Raw genomic sequence first — 15208 nt, forward strand, 5'->3', positions numbered from 1 at the left:
CACCGGAATTTTAAAAACTAATTCTGTTTGAAAGACATAACCTGCCCATATCCATCGAAAAGTCTATGGTCCAAGACTTTAAAAAATGTTTTTATAAATTTTAACATACTAGACTTTTCATTCCTGCAGAGTAAATGTTTTTTCTTTAAATGGAATATAAGATCTGGTGTACTGATTTTTCACTATACAACAAATTTTTAACATTTGAGGTAAAAAAAGAGGTTTTTCCCATTCTTACATATATCCCAATATGTGTTCTTTTTACGAGTTTGATGAAAATGTCAGAGTTAATTGCTATCCTGTGTCTAAATCTTGTTACAATAGAAGGTTATTCATATCATACATAAGGCTTCCCTCATTTCTATTCATTTTAATACACTAGGATACTCAGTAGTTTTGTGCCCTAAAATTTGGGTTTTGGGTGCTCCTGGAAATGTCTGGAGAATTATGGGGACAGGGTGATGGAATCCAGAGCTTCCTTGAATGACACTGGGGGTTGGAAAATGGGAGATAGCAATTCTGAGTTCAGTAAGACAACCCTCATTCCGACTACCCTCTACCTCAGCCTCCTTAGCCTCCTGCCCGGGTCCTGGTAAAAGGAATATGCAATAAAACAAAGTAAAATTAATAAATAAGTAGATAATAAATGCATACACAGATGCATACATACATGCAATGTTCTATCATTCAGCAAGTATTTATTGAGTTCCTGGCACTGAGAATACTGCAGTTACGTTAATGAAGGACAGAAATCCCTGCCCACCTGGATCTTATAACCCAGTGAGCATGGGGAGTTGTGAGGAGAAACTTTATCTAAATAAAATAGGTAATATATTTACAAAGTACTTAGTTCTAAAGGAAACAGATGAATCAGGGAAGGGAATATGAAACTAAGGAGGTGGGTTGACCTCCTTAGTTGACCTCCTCCTTTTAGATAGGTTGGCCAGTTCTGTCATCTAGCTGAGATGATGCTTGAGTAAAACACTGAAGGAATAGCTGAGGGAAAATCATTCCAGGCAGAAAGATCAGCAAGTGCAAAGGCTTTGAGTCTGGACTGTGTTCAGGGAGCAGTAGACTGAGTAGGTGAAGTAGAGTAGAAGGTGGGTCAGGGTGAAAGGGTAAAGGCAGGTAAGAGCAGGTAGAACCCAATAGAGCCAATGTGACCATATATGCTTTTCCTTGAATGACAGCTATTGAAGTGTCAGAAAAAGTGTGACATGATCTCAGTAATGACAGGACAGTGATAGAACAGAGAAGCTTACAATTGGAAAAGGAGACATGTAAGTTGAGACTTTAAGAAAGAACAAGAATTCACGAAGGCTGAGTAGGTTTGGGAGAGATGAGACAGAAAGAATTTTTAGAGCCAAAAGATGAGAGATGGCTCAGTGAGATTGGTGCTGTGTTGTCTTAACTATTGGCATAGGATGGTGGTGATGGTCACACCTTCTACATTCTCAAAATCAGAGGTCAGTTTCTTTCCATGGAAGAGTATCATGACAGCAGTCCTTGGGCACTGGTTTTTGTGAGGACAGCACCTGGCTCAGGGCCTTTGTATTTGCTGTTTCTTCTGCCTATAAAGCTTTGCTCTCAGACATCCCTCATTTCCTTCAGTGTTTTACTCAGTTGTCATCTTCTAAGGTAGAACAACTTACAGTTACAATTACTAGTATTTAAAGATCTGAAGCTGGAGTTTTCCGAGAGTTAAAACAAAGCCAGAGAAATAGAACACAACTGTAGAAACAAGTGCTAAAAATGAAAAATAAATGGATACAAATAGTGTGAATTTCTTTCAAAGAACCTTTGAATCTGTCGCTTCTTTTGTCCACATAAGTACGCTGTAAGTTAGAGAGGGCAAGTAAAGAAAGTGGGTGACAGAGAGAGTTAATGGATTATATAACACCACAGAGAGAATTAATGGCAGACGGTAGAATGTGAATACAAGATCCTTGGTAACCAGCTCAAGTTCTTTTAGATCAAACCCTTCATGCCAGTAAAGACAGGCAGGAGGAGGTGGAAGAGTAATGGAGGAAAGATAGTTTGCATCTCCTAGAACAGTAACATAAAAGAGCTGTAGGTTGCCATATACTTTGGTGACAAGATTATTTTCATGCAGCACAAAATAAACTTTAGCATGTTTTTCAAGATGTTGTATCACTTGTTTGTAGGAGAAAGAATTAGTAGAACTTTTGGGGGGGGGGGATTTATGATTTTAAAATTCTTAAAATCAGAATTTTAAGCACTAAAAGCCTTAAATTTGATTACCATGTAGTTGATGATCTTTGGGCTATACATTGGTCTATAAGTAAACAAAACCACTATCATACTGCTTTAGAAATTAGGAACTGTATGGACTCACAGAACTAGATGTGAAAAGGTTGAGCAGGTTGCTGTCTTGACTTAGTCCAGTGGCTCTATTTCTGTTCCCTGTAACTTCCCATGTTTGGGAAGAAGAGTGAAGAGTTGCAGGGACCACATGTGTGTCCAAAATAGAGGATTGATTAAAGTGTGATGGACTATTATACAGCCATAAGAACATGCTGGAGTACTTCAGAGATTTGAAAATATGATAATAATAACCATTAAATCAATCATGTTCAACATGATTCCATTTTTGTTGAAAAAGTAATGGTGTATGTTTAGAGAAAGAACTAGACAGATATATACTGAGATGTTAACAGTTGTAAATTATATTGGAGCAATAGAAAGAAGGGACGTTTTTCTTCTTTTTTTGATATTGATATTTTCTAAATTTTCTACAGTAAGCACATATTGCTTACTGTAGAAAAAGTAGAAATTACTTTGATATCATGTAATGATATTTTGGAGTTTTATGTTAAATTTATATGTAAATTTTCTTCTCTGTTTTATGGTCTGGTATGTCTTAACCATTGATGCTTAAGTTGTTAGAGGTCAATGAGATATGGCTCAAGTCAACTAACCATGTGGAAAACTGCTGTGCTGGATTGCTGAGAGAACTACCACAGCCATCTAAGTAGATTATGTGAAAACAAGACTCGTAGAAATCCTCACATTAAGATTATTTTGAAAATAAACTAGGTTGTTGACAAATAATCTCGGCAGTTCACTGCCATGGAAGAGTTTTCAAAGCTTCTCATGAATTTACATTTATTGATAATAGCCATCATTTGTTAAAACTCACAATGTGACTGGCAATGGGTAAGGACCTTTATAAAATCCTTTGATTAGATATTAATAATTCCATTTCACTGATGAAGATGAAGAGGCTAAAGAGGTTATATAACATGTCACACAGACAGTGGAACCAAGATTTGAGCTCAGGCCTACTTACTGCAAAGTCTCTGGGCCTTTTCATAAGGCTCGCATTGTTTCTAATCAAGCTATTTGGAGTGCCTTCATTTTATAATCCTCACTCACCTTAGGAAACATTGTTTTTCATGACACAGAAGACTCCAACAGTGCATGATATATTTTGAAAAAAAAGAGATATAGATAATTTTATTAATAAAAACCTTGCATGTGCTCAAATGTAAATATTGTTCATGAAAATTGTTCCCCAAAACTCTTCATTAGAAAGATGTCCTCCCAAATGAATTAGTACTCATGAACATATTTGGAGTATAGGATCTGTCTTTCAATAGTATGTACTATTTCCACATTGGCAAAACATGAAATAACCCATCACAGAGAACTAATTTCCTGGGCTAAATCACAGACATAGGAGTAGGCCTTCCACCCCACAGATATTAACAATTAGGAAAGAGGCCACGGATATGCTAGAATCAAAGCTGTAAGCCAAGGAATGAGCAGATGAGTAATAAAAATCAGAAAGATACATTAAACTGGTCTTTGATATCCCCCTTCTTTTCTCTGTGATGTCAAGACATTTCTGGCAGTTTACTATTCCAAAATAGCTTATCCGTTGGTAGCGTTACAGTTGATAACATTTATAAAAGATAACAAGAGAAAAAACAGTTCTAATATCCTTCACACACATTCATTATATATAACAATACTTCACTACAGATTGCTTCTGACAAAGTGAAATACCTTATATATTAATTTTTTCTCTGGAAAAAAAGCCAATTTATACAAATATATAAAAATCCATAAAATGAAAAATGTATTCTAGTCATTGAGTACTTCCCCACATAGAAATACAATCTTCCAAATATTCCTCTAATATATAATATCATACCACTGGAATATAATTGCAATATCGTCATTACAACACTTAGCAGACTATTCTTCTAAATTCTATCCCATCCATTTTTCTTCTTTGTATTATACAAAAATGATTAGTTCATTTAATGATGAAATTAATATATATATTTTAGCACCTTACCTCCATGATTTCACTCTTGGATCTGACCTTTTAAAAAAATGTATTTCCATGTAGGAAATAAAGCAAGAAATTTCCTCTCCTCTTCTAAGGCTCACACATGCTGTGGTGATGCTTTCATCTAGTGTAAATCAAGTTAAACCTGTATGATATTTGACAAATATTTCACATATCACAGTGAGCTTTTTGGTGGCTGACTTTTCGTGCTATATGATACATAAAACTTTGTTCTTTAACCGATGGAATGGAAGCCAGCAGTATCACAACAGCATGTAGAGCAAACTTCCTGTCTATATGAATGAGGAGGATCCAGTATCTCCTGCAACAGAAATAACTGCAGAGGATCATCTCTCTTTTATGGCTTTGGAGGATGTGCTACCTAACGGCTAAGTAAGTCCTCCTAGCAGAAGAGGCCCTGGATATTATTTGGACACTGCAGGAAAACGTCCATTTGAGATCCCCACAAGAAGGGAAAAACTTAGGTGCCAAGATCAATAAAATGGACCAAAAACTGTCAAAAATAAGACCACACTTTCTTCTTCCCAGTAGAATTCAGAATCTTAGAAGGAATCTCTGCAAAAAGTTCATATAAACTTTTACACAAGGAAAACTTGTTTTGCAGATCCTGCCTTCCTTCCCCCATAGACTGTTTATAAATACCCCCTTATGCCCCCACAAAGACACCCTTGATAAGAAGTTTCCTCTTTGCGCCTTGATGATTCCAGCCCCCTTTATCACTTGGCATCTGCCCACCTCTACAATCATATTTCCTGCTAATCATCTTTAGGACTCAATTAAGCATTACTTCCCCTCTGAATTGTTTCCATCTCCATTCCCTGTTCAGAAAATTCAATCACTCTGTTTTCTATGCCCTCACTCTGTCCAGGACATAATCTATCTAATATATGGCAGCACCTATAATTATATTGCATTTATTTATTTACATAGGTGACAGTCTCTATTTAAGAATATTGAGAAAAATAATCATGTTTAAACCATTATTTATCTCTATTACACAGAACTTAGTGTATAGTATTTGCTCAATAAATCTTTGATGAATAAATGAATAAACAAATCATAGATTAATGAGAGAAATGTGAAGTTAGAGAAATTAAGAACCTTGCCCAAGATCTCCCAGGTAGGGCATGAAACTAGAATTGGAAACCAGACCCCATCTGTCTCACTCCAAAACTCCCATCTTTTCTACAATATCCAACAGATAAGATAAAAATCATTCTTTTCTCTACTTCAAAAGGATTGCTCACTCCAGTGTTTCAACATTAAGGGAATTTCGTGCATCACCCAGGTTCAATAGCTCAGTGGTTTCCAGTGAACACAAGCCCCTCCCCTATTCTCTCTCCACCCTGAGGATAGCCTTGTTTAGTCACAGTGACACCATCTGAAAGAGGACAAGGGCCAAAGGAGAAGGGCCTGAGAACCCCACTCCACCATCTCTCGAGCAGCTGCCTCCAATGCCCAGAACACTGAGCGCCAGAGCTGCACCCTCTCCAGTCCCTATGACTATCTTACTGCTCAGAGTGCTACATCGTGACCTCTGCCCTCCAACACCCTATGAAGCCTCCAAATCTCCTCTGTACTGATAGCAGCTCAGTACCTCCTTCCCCAGTCTGCCACAAGTGGTCTCCTCTGTTGTTGTCTCAAGCTCATCCTGGCCCCTTGGGAGCCTCGGGCCTCAGAGAGCCTCACTCCCAGGAAGCCACAGAACTATGTGAGCTAAAGGCATATACAAAGTTCTTTCTTTTTTATATTCAGTAACATTTGAAACATCATTTTGCTGCTGTTCCAGCACCTATAACAATCTATCCATTCCTCCTTGTAAACCAACATTTAAATGAAAAAAACCCAAAGATGTATCTTTTTAAAATCATCTATACTCAATACTTCCAACAGAACAAAGCTAATTCACAAATATGCAAAAGGACTAAAAGTAGTCGAAATGAGACTTTGCCTATGGTTTTTCCTTTCTCCATCAATTAATACCCAAAGGAGAAGCTACCCAATCCTGACGTTTGCAGAATGACATCCATCACACAGGTAATTACTCATCCATCTTAATGCTTCCTTTTAAGTTTGCCCTTAAGAAGCCTGTGATCTCCCAAGTCAAGGGCTTCAGTAAAATCAATAAAACCTCGTCCTATCAGGCCACCAGCCAGATCATTTTCCACCTTTTAACAAGGCAGTGGTTATTAAATGCCTTGTTTGAAAACCCAAGTGGGGTCATCAGACTTTCATGATGAGAATAATCCATCAATTGTACATGTGCTATCTTTTCAGTGTCTTTGATATGAGCGATAAAGTAGGTAATGGCTTACAGTTTTTCAATATCTGAACATGTTCTCCATTGCAGCATAGCAAAGGGAATTTCATGACTGGAGGAAGCTTGTTAAGAGAGGAAGGAATTTCACTGCATTATTTCAGTCAATGCATAAGATATGCTGTTGGCTCCAGCTTGGAGAGCTAGGCTCCAGGCTGTCGGTGCCTTCTTTAGCTATTCAATGACTTAGCTATACAATGACCAGAGATTCAGAATCCATACATTTACAGTAAAATACTTGTTATCATAATGACTCATACCATACTTTTTCATTAGCAGAATACTTGCCCTGAATTTGTAGGGGTGATAAGAGATCAAGGATCATAGAAACTATGAAGTGTCAGTTAATGTTGGACTCTTCTTAAATGCCAAACAATCTTAAAACAACTACAACAAAAAATCAAATACACTTTTTGTGGCTTTTTATGAAAATATCAATAGTTCTGTCCTTGAATACCTTTTTGGCATTGTAATTGCCCAAAACTTGTGTTCTGCCACCATCGGACATCTGTATGAATGACAAAACAATACATAACTTGGCAAATGGAAGCTCCCTTTCTTTATTCCATATCTGTTTGTTTTGGTTGGAAAAGCATTTGGGGATTATGCATTTTCCACTTAAGGCATAATCCTTTTTATTGTTTCACATTAACGATGAAATAAAAAGGAGACTAGACTATCTCAAAACAATCATTGCATTATTCTAAATTTGCAGAATTAATCTAAAAATTCAATTCAAATTTCAATCTAAGAAAATTTCCATTAAGAGATGATTATCTGGCATTCTACTGACTAAAAATTACTATTAAGCCAGCACTCCTGCACTTTATCAGGACAATGATCATTGATATGATGGTAGATATTCTGAGAAACAACATGGTTCTTAAGCAACTTTGAGATTATTAAAGAAAGATTAAATGTATAGTTTTGCTGTTAAATATATTTTTGTACTCTAAGTCTTTGAAATTAAGTAAACCTCAAATGGTTTATCTGGTTATCTCAATTTACCAGATTATTTAATTGCCCAGACACTTGATTTCCAGAATACAAGAGCATAACAGACAATAAGTTGTTCTCATCTTGACTTTTACCTGAGAAATAAGCTTTGGCACCCAGGCCGAAGCAATAATGCCACAGAGTCAATGAGACACAAATGAACTTTGTATTTCCTACTTATTCCTGTTCTCTTTAGCTTTTACTGGAATTTATTTAGAGAGAAAATAAATTAGGGGAAGAAATAAAATGGTTCAACTTCAGCCAGTTTACATTCCCTTTGTTAAAATGTAATAATAGAAGGAAAAATAATAGTTAAGAAGGTAATGTGAATAATTACAAGCCTTTCATTTATGGATTTAAGTTTACTTTCCTGTGTTATTTCTGAAGACACACTCTGGGGTGAATGACAAGATGGTGCACAGCACCAGCTCCATGCAGGCAGCTGGACCTCGGCTCAAATCTCTGCTCTGGGCTACCCTGGTGGCGCAGTGGTTGAGAATCCGCCTGCCGATGCAGGGGACACGGGTTCGTGCCCCGGTCCGGGAAGATCCCACATGCCGCAGAGCAGCTGGGCCCGTGAGCCATGGCCGCTGAGCCTGCGCGTCCGGAGCCTGCGCTCCACAATGGGAGAGGCCACAACAGTGAGAGGCCCGCGTACCACAAAAAAAAAAAAAAAAAAAAAAAAAAAAAAAAATCTCTGCTCTGCCACTTACAAGCTGTACAACCCTGGACAAGTTATTTACTATTGTCTGCCTCAGTTTCTTCATCTATAAAATGGGATTAATAATACTTACATCGTAACATTAATGCAAGGGTAAATGAGTTAACCATTAGGAAAATTGCTAAGGTTCTCATGCTGTGTGTGCAATGATTATGTGCATTTTCTTATCTAACCTGCACACTCCCTAAGAGCTACAATTGTTATATCTATTCTACCAAGGAGGGAAGTGAGGCTTGGCAAAGTTAAGTGGCTTGCCTGAGGCCACTTGCCTAAATAAGTGGGAGTTTGGATCAGTTCTCGGTATATATTTACTCTTCCCCTTCCATCACCATAGCCTTGTGCATGTCCTTTGCACACACTCTCCTCCCCTTTACCTTTGCACCTGAGGGTCCTTCTGCCTGCAATGCGCTTCCCTCCCCTCTCTCCCTCCGTAGCTGCCATGTATTCTCCAGATCTCAATTCAGGAATGATTTCCTTAGGGGAGTCTTCCCCAAGGCCCCTTGTAGATCAAATTCTTCATTATAAGCTCTCATTACAAAAGTCCCTCTACAGTAACATATTGTCCTATTTGAAGTTTTACAAGGCTTTGTATGACTACAAGTGTGATGGAGACCTGTCTTCTCCCCTAGACTGTAAGTTCCTGAGACAGGCTCCTTGTCAGTGTTTGCTCATCATCAGGTCCTTGGCACCCAGCACGCTTCCTGGCATGAAGGAGGTGCACTATGATATTTTTAAAAGAATTGTGAATGAGTGAGTATACTGACTGCATCATACATTCTGGCTCTTATTTCTATCTATTCATTTGCAGATGAAGAAACTAAGACGCAGTCAGGTTAAATAAGCTGCCCAAGGTCACCCAGCTGGGGTGTTCTAAATTGGACTCAAACTGAAATCTTCAGACTCTTTGCAAGGCTCTCACCATCATACTCAATTTTTTTTTTTTTTTTTTTAGTGAATATCAAATTTAGATGTTGTGTTAGAATAATACCTCCCCAAAGATGTCCACAGTTTAATCTCCAGAACCTGTGAATTTGTTACCTTATATGGCAAAACAGACTTTACAGGTGATAAGGATCTTGAGATGGAGAGATTATCTGGATTATCTAGAGAGGACCAGTGTAATCACCAAAGTTCTTATAAGACGAACGCAGGAGGATCAGAGTCATAGAAGGAGAAGTGATGACAGAAGCAGAGGTCTGAGTGATGCCATTGCTGGAAGGAGGTCATAAGTCAAAGAATGCAGGGAGCGTCTAGGAGATAGTAGGAAACAAATGGATTCTTATTAGAATCTCCAGAAAGAACCAGCCCTGCTGACACCCTTCTTGTCTTTAGCCATGTGACACTTACTTTCAGACTTCTGACTTCAAGAACTTTATGACAAATAATTTGTGTTGTATTGTTTTGGGCTATTAAGTTTGTGGAAATTTATTCACAACAGCAGTAGGAAACTAATACAAATGTTAATAACCTCAGGTCCATTGATATGGTTGTCTGTGTGATGATGTAATAATAAAGTGTCATTGACATTATGCAGCAAGATCAAGGTCAGTGGATGGATATAAACAACACACAACAATAAAGGACCATTTGTTGAACTCTATCTATGCAGTTAGTTACTCAAACCAGATATTTCAAATAGATGAACAAAAACACCTATTCTTTAGTCTCTATGCCTGAATAATCTAAATTTAAAGAAAGGAAATTCCATGGAAAATTAATCTCATCTTCTTTTTGTTCTTAGATAGTGCAACATATTGTGAAAAGTCCCTGGCAAAAAGTCAGAAGATTTGATTTTAGGGCCACTCACCACTTTTTAGCCATGTGACATCAGGCTGTGCCCATGCCTTCTTTTTCCCCATTCTCATATTAGAGGAATTGAGAAGCAGATCCCAAAACTACCTCCCAAATCTACCACTCTATAATCCCATCATATTATTACTTGGTCTGAAAGACTTCACCTTGTCAATTAAGAATGCTTATTGTATTCTAATCTGCTTCTCCCACCATGACCCTTTCCTAGGTTCTTCTTACATATTGTCCCACATTGAAATCTAAAGGCAAGCACACCATTTGTACAATAGTTCATGAAGATTACAAAAGAGCTGAAAGTTCAAGCTGCCACAGGTAGCTTGTGTATGAGTCCAGAATAGTCCGTAAACTGAGTGTTAGAACCTGGCTCCACTATCAGTCTGCCTCTAAGATACAGTAAAATCTACATGGGTCAGGAACCTCCTTCTTAATAAATTCTCTGCCCTAACATACAGGGATATTAAAAATAACTAATAAAATAAAGCTCCTTAAAGCATGATTTTCAAAAGCTCACAATTTTACCAATGAAATATACATATCCTTTCTCTTAGATTGCTTTTAGTATTTATCATTTTAAAGACTCAGACAAGAGAATAAAAGATATTAGAGAGAGTGATCAAAAGAAATGGGTGACAAGGAGAGTTTTCAAATAAATCTTTGTCTTTTTCTCTACTGGAGACCTGTAAAAGTAAAAAGATGTAGAACAATCAAATTCAGAAATGCTACAGGCGTCACCACACGCCTGCTGACAGACAGTTAATTTTGCTAATATACTCAGTGGAACTTGAAAAATTGAAAAATCTATTCCCTGTATATTGTAATGGCTCAAGCAATGAAAAATTTATATTAATATTGATAATGAGATCCTTGGAACAAGAAAGGAGCAGGGACTAAAAGAGCATTGTATTTTTAAACATCACACCAGACATAATTTCTGCAAAGACAGAGTTCCTCTCTTAACTACAGTTTCAGTGGCTTATCTTCATTCAGTAATATATAGGATGAAGAATATTAGTAAGTTAGAGATGAGACAATAAAATGGCCTTCTTCCCAAAGAAATATTTTTCAATTTGCTGTGTATATATACACCAATCAGCATTATTAATGCATAGGGGTATTTATAGCTCTTTATACAATATAGAATTGATTCATGGTTGCTTCTGAAAGGGAGTATCTAAGAAACCTGGTTCATGGCTACCTCTAGGACTAAAAGTGACTGTAGGAATTCTCTCAGGAACACCATCAGGGAGAAGACTGATCTGTTGAGAAGCACCACCTATCCTTGTATCTCTCAATGGGTCAGATAGAGCAGCCTCAGTTGTGAAGTTCCCTACACAACCACTAGTTATAGTTTCATAAGGAAGGTAGGCCAGCAGCTTCTAAAAAGGAAAACGCGAGTCATTGGTGAAGGCCCAAGTTAATGTAAGTCATTTAGCAACATCTCAAAATATTAGGTTTCTTCACTTTCCTAAGTCCAAATATTTACTGGGTTTGTTGGCTTGTCTAATATTTATTGAGCATCTCTGATGAGCCAACATGGACAAAGAGTGATAGACTAGAGTCAGAGTTGGAAGGGGCTTGTGGAAAAAGAGAGTAAGTAATGGTTTGCTGTGGTACCAGCCTCCAAGATGGCCCCCAGTGATCCATTCTTTACACCCCTGGTATTCACACTTCTGTAGAGTCCTTCATACGTTGAAGTAGAGGTGATTGGGTGACTGATAGAATGTTGTGAGAGTAATAGTATGCTGCTTCTGATGCTAGATCATGAAAGGCATTCCTGCTTCAGCCTTGATCTTTTGAATCACACATCATAGGGAAGCCAGCCACTATGCTGGAAGGACACTCAATAGCCCTGTTGAAAACCAGAAATACAGATCAATGGAACAGGATAGAAAGCCCAGAGATAAACCCACACACATATGGTCACCTTATTTTTGATAAAGGGGGCAAGAATATACAAAGGAGAAAAGACAGCCCCTTCAATAAGTGGCACTGGGTAAACTGGACAGCTATGTGTAAAAGAATGAAATTAGAACACTCCCTAACACCATACACAAAAATAAACTCAGAATGGATTAAAGACCTAAATGTAAGGTCAGACACTATAAAACTGTTAGAGGAAAACCTAGGCAGAACACTCTATGACATAAATCACAGCAAGATCCTTTTTGACCCACCTCCTAGAGAAATGGAAATAAAAACAAAAGTAAAGAAATGGGACTTAATGAAACTTAAAAGCTTTTGCACAGCCAAGGAAAGCATAAACAAGATGAAAAGACAACCCTCAGAATGGGATAAAATATTTACAAATGAAGCAACTGACAAAGGATTAATCTCCAAAATATTCATGCAGCACATGCAGCACAATATCAAAAAAAACAAACAACCCAATCCAAAAATGGGTTGAAGTCCTAAATAGACGTTTCTCCAAAGATAGTCAGATTGCCAACAAACACATGAAACGATGCTCAACATCATTAATCATTAGAGAAATGCAAATCAAAACTACAATGAGGAATCCCCTCACACCAGTCCGAATGCCCATCATCAAAAAATCTACAAACAATAAACGCTGGAGATGGTGTAGAGAAAAGGGAACCCTCTTGCACTGTTGGTAGGAATGTAAATTGATACAGCCACTATGGAGAACAGTATGGAGGTTCCTTAAAAAACTAAAAATAGAACTATCACATGACCCAGCAATCCCACTACTGGGCATATACCCTGAGAAAACCATAATTCAAAAAGAGTCATGTACCACAATGTTCATTGCAGCTCTATTGACAATAGCCAGGACATGGAAGCAACCTAAGTGTCCATCGACAGATGAATGGATAAAGAAGATGTGGCACATATATACAATGGAATATTACTCAGCCATAAAAAGAAATGAAATTGAGTTATTTGTAATGAGGTGGATGGGCTTAGAGACTGTCATACATAGTGAAGTAAGTCAGAAAGAGAAAAATAAATACTGTATGCTAACACATATATATGGAATCTAAAAAAAAAAAAAAAGGTTCTGAAAAACCTAGGAGCAGGACAGGAATAAAGACACAAAAGTAGAGAATGGACTTGAGGACATGGGGAGGGGGAAGGGTAAGCTGAGACGAAGTGAGAGAGTGGCATGGAATATATACACTACCAAATGTAAAATAGATAGCTAGTGGGAAGCAGCCACATAGCACAGGGAGATCATTTCGACCACCTACAGGGGTGGGATAGTGATGGAGGGAGGGAGATGCAAGAGGGAGGGGTTATGGGTATATATGTATATGTATAGCTGATTCACTCTGTTATGCAGCAGAACCTAACACACCATTGTAAAGCAATTATACTCCAATAAAGATGTTAAAAAAAAAAAAAAAGCCCTGTTGAGAAATCCACACAGAGACCAGCAAAACACCTTGCTAGCAGCAGCACCAATCTATCAGACACATGAATGAGCCACCTTCCTGTCCCAGTCAAGTCTTCAGATGGCTCCTCAACCGACATCAGATTCCACCTTCATGAGAAGCCCTGGGTGAGAACTGCCCAGTGAAGACACTCCTGAATTCCTGACCCATAGAAACTGTGCAAGAAAACAGGTCATTATTGTTCTTTTAAGTGTCTACTTTTGAAGGTGATTTGTTACACAGCAATAGAAGACTAATACTTTCAAATGGATGGCATGAGTTTAAATGTGGCCTAAAAGGCTGGGCGATTCTGTAAATTATTTTACCTTTCTAGACTTCAGTTTCCTTATTTGAAGAAGATGGATAATAATAGTATTTACCTATTATTATGCACAAGGTCACATATTTCTGGACTACATGACTACATGACCTCTAGGATCTATTCAAACTCTAAAATTCTGAAAGACATTATATATATATGAATATATAAATATAAATATATATATATATATATATATATATATATATATATATATATATAAAACAAAAGACAAGAAAGACATTATTTATTATGAAGCATTTATTCTATTTTGGCTACTGGACCAGATAGGTACCTTACATATTTGAGGCTGCCTTTGAGTAAAATTTTCCTTGATATCAATCGGAACCATATCATTGAAAAGCTCTTTGTTTTTAGAAGAATCCATCCAAGATGAAAGTTGACTGATAAAAGCTACTAAATTGTCATCAAATTCGTCTGTAGCAAATTAATCTTTGTGCAAAATCTGCAAAGTATTTCATCAACCAGAAACCAAGAAGGAAGCTTTATTATAACCTAGTAGTGAGCTGACCCTATGATCCTCCAAGGACAGGGAAAAGTAATCAATCTCTGGTTGTTTACAACCAGACAAAGTGAGGCTTAAAGGGGAGAAGCTTAGCCCCAAGGGGGCAACACTGCATGTCTGTCGACTTCCTGATAGAGCTCCTGGCCTGGACCCAGCACTCCCCTGGCCTTCGAGCATGACTTACAAAAACAAAACAAAACACAAAACTTTATTTAACAAGTCTTTTGTGATTGAGACCTGAAAAATTCACTGGGCTACAAGTATTTTTTTGTGAAGCATTCTGATTTGAAATGATATTTTATTTTGTTTTTCTTTTGTTCTCTTTTCCCTGTCTGCTTGCCCCACAGCTTCTGGTAATGGTGAGAACTCTGGACATTATCATTCCACTCTCCATTTTTTGCCAATTCCAATTTGTCCTGAGTCCTGCAATAAATGAAATAAATAATAAATGAAAAGGCCAGAGGCAACAGCACCATCACCCTGCACACCCAGGGGAGAACCCAGAGGTTACAGGGAGCTCTCTGCAGAGAAGATGGAAAACAATGTCTCAGGGGCCCAATTATTTATTGTAGCTGCTGAAATGAGATGATTTATGTCAGTGACAGGCTGTCCTGGAAATAGTAACCAACTAGTATAAATTTAGATCTATTATTTTTAAAAAAAAAATCCTTGGACCAAAAAGAGCCCAATGTAGAAAGAAATTAAATGACTTCAGATTGTACAAATACATACTGCACTTTATATGCATAGACAGGTATTTGGTATTTAATAATAACTGGGTATTCT

Source organism: Kogia breviceps, chromosome 17 (assembly GCF_026419965.1).
Source record: "Kogia breviceps isolate mKogBre1 chromosome 17, mKogBre1 haplotype 1, whole genome shotgun sequence".
NCBI classification, from domain to species: domain Eukaryota; kingdom Metazoa; phylum Chordata; class Mammalia; order Artiodactyla; family Physeteridae; genus Kogia; species Kogia breviceps.